At 46.0% G+C, this 3,010-nt stretch overlaps 1 protein-coding gene across 1 annotated transcript in view; it reads left to right on the top strand.

The window, feature by feature from the left end:
• Nucleotides 1-3,010, top strand: part of LOC103150920 (delta-like protein C) — a 268,639-nt gene that overhangs the window by 129,045 nt on the left and 136,584 nt on the right. The window lies entirely within an intron of this gene.

Raw genomic sequence — 3,010 nt, 5'->3', positions numbered from 1 at the left:
AACCGGGTGGTTGTAGATCCAGGTGGTGGTAGATCCGGGTGGTGTAGAACCAGGTGGTGTAGAACCAGGTGGTGTAGAACCGGGTGGTTGTAGAACCAGGTGGTGTAGAACCAGGTGGTGTAGAACCGGGTGGTGTCTCTACCCTCCTGGTTCTAGTCAGATCTCCAGCTGCAGCTTCTGGTCTGTCAGTCTGACCTGCTGCAGGAATCAGAGCCATTAAATCCTGGATGAGTTTCTCTGGTCTCAGACTTTCATCTCTGAATACTTTTGTTTTCTCAGAATCATAAAAGTGACTGATTGCGTTCTCTGTCCCGTCCCGGACAATTAGCACTTTGGTACATCTTTCCTTTTCCTGATGTTCACTTTGGGGCGTCGGTGAACTCGTCTCGCCTTCCCTCGAAGTCTGAATGTGTTAGTAGAGCTGCTATTGTCTGCGTCGTCATGGTAACTGATCTTATTTCCTGCTATAGCCTGAGCCAGTGGGAGCATATAGATATAGAACCAGGGGGGTCCTAGGATGGAGCCTTGGGGAACGCCACATGTGACCTCTGACCTCTTGATGAGAAGTTTCCTGTTGAAACAGAGAAATCCCAGTTCTTCATGTTGGACTGGAACCAGCTGAATTCTGGACCGGAGAGTCCGACCCAGCTCTCCAGTTAGTTCAGTGACATGATCAACACTGAGGTCCACCAGAACCAGAACCAGCTCTGTGGTTGTGTTTCTGTTGTTGAACATTTTTGAATTTTTGTATTTACTTATTTCAAACAGCTTTAAAAACAAGAGAACAAGCAATCAGTGGCATAGAGGAAACCTGTGCATCCAGAACCAAGAGCATAGTTAAAGCTGCAAGCAGCCTCGAACGGCCCTCGGCCTATTAGCCACCGCGGGGGCTTCAGCACCGCCGCCCACCAGCCACCGCTGACGCTCTCGCGCAGCTCCTGCTGATGTTCGCCTGGCGATACTCATCAACGTGTTCGGTCGTGCTCCCAGACGACACACACAAAATCTGGTGCAGATCTGCCGATGTAGCGAGGAGCTAGAGCTGTTGGATTAACCTAGGGGGCGCAGTGGAGTCAAATTACAATTCAATGGTGTTGGGCTCTTTAGCTGTCTATAAAGGTCATACATATCCATTTGGTACCAATTGGCTGTTCCGTGTGTGATTGAGAGACAATCGTATGCAACTCGCCATTTGGCCACGCCCACACAGTTCAGCCAGCATTGACAGAGTTCATCATCATGTCATTGTCTATCAGTTGGCACAGCATTCAACCCATTTGAATAACAGAGTAAAAGTAAGATATCCAGCAGAAAAAAACAGATACCTTCCTGTTAGTGGGGGGCGGGGCTAAGGTGATGTCATCAGTTGACCGTGTGAATGTGATCAGGGCTGGTCTATAATGAGACATGGAAAGCCTGATGCAGTTCTGTCTTTGCCTATGGAAGTTATTGCATATTCATGTTTCATGGAGAAAAGTCAAAGTTTGACACTTAGCCACGCCCACATGCTTTGATGTACAAGAATTCTTTTGATAACTTTTCACCTTCAATGTCTCAAAAGTGTGCTGAGTGAGCTTGAAGTCTGTATCTCAAAAGCTGTAGGAGGAGTTTGATCAGATGCGACGTCTATGAAAAAGAGGAAATGGCGGCTTTGATCCAAAATGGTCGACTTCCTGTTAGGTTTGCACCATGGCTCCAAGAGACTTTTTTGTACGTCCTGACAAGATACACATGTGTACCAAGTTTCATAATTCTAGGTTAAAGCATGACTTGGGGCTGATCATTTAAAATATTCTAGGGGGAGCTGTTGAGACATTAGGCCACGCCCACCAACTATTTTTATGGAATCCTCTCCGGGGTTGGATAAGGATCAATCCTAGTGACTTTGGTGCAGCCCAGCTCAAAATTGTAGAATTGAGAGCCAAACGTATGGACACGGCGTTACAGGTCACGTCGCCATGCCGCCACGCCCACCTGCTGCATGGAAACCAGCTGGGGTTGGGATCCTCTACACACCAACATGTCTTCTGTCTCTGGACACAGTTTCATGTTGATTAGGTCAAAGGGGTCAGATAGTGACTGTTCACAGTAAAACATGACACTTCCTGTTCTCAGGGGGCGTGGCTTAAGTGATGTCAGAATTTAACCATTGCGTCTTGTAGGGCACCCAATGGTGATCAATCACTGAAAGTTTGGTGCCTCTCTGTGTTTTTGTGTAAGAGATATAACAGTTTTGAGTTTCATGGCAAGTTGGTGAACTTTGACCCCGTTTTGATAACTTTTAATCGGCCATACATTATGAACCAACTGACCAAGTTTGAAGCCGTTCGATCGAAATCCCTAGGAGGAGTTCGATCAAATGCGAAGGCTGTAAACCAGTGTTTTTCAACCACTGTGCCGCAGCACACTAGTGTACCGTGGGTGATCGTCAGGTGTGCCGTGGAAATTACCCAATTTCACCTCCCGTATTTTCCAGACTATAAGCCACTACTTTTTTCCTACACTTTGAACATGCGGCTTTTCTGTGGATTTTTCTTCAACCACCAGGGGGCTCTTTAGCAGGAAGTGAATCACTGGAAGTCAAAATTGGAAATCAAAGAAGAATGCGCTAATTTTCACATAGACATAATATAAGAGTAGACTCCGCATTGGCCGCTCCGGCACAGGAAATACGGCGGCCATCTTGGAGCGGTATACCCTCCTACTTTGCTCAATCAAAACAGCAGAAGATGCCTCAGCACTGAGGGATATTGTTGTTCTGGTCGATGGATTATTGATGTGAGGGCTCCACAGACAACATTTCACAAGTAAGATGGACATATTATTGTGTATATATTGTGATTAGAATATTACTTTACTGCATGTACAGTGTGTCCACCGGCGAGATACCAGCTAATATTAGCTACAGTGCTTGGTGTAATACGGGGTTTTGAAAAGACGGCAGATCCGTTGCAAAACAGCGGGTAACTTCCTGTTTCAAAATTATTATTTTTATTGAAATTTGATGTTG

The sequence above is a fragment of the Poecilia formosa genome, unplaced genomic scaffold (assembly GCF_000485575.1).
Source record: "Poecilia formosa unplaced genomic scaffold, Poecilia_formosa-5.1.2 Scaffold265, whole genome shotgun sequence".
Taxonomy (NCBI): Eukaryota; Metazoa; Chordata; class Actinopteri; order Cyprinodontiformes; family Poeciliidae; genus Poecilia; species Poecilia formosa.
The sequence above is the reverse complement of the archived record's forward strand: the minus strand, read 5'-3'. Positions and strand labels throughout refer to the sequence as shown.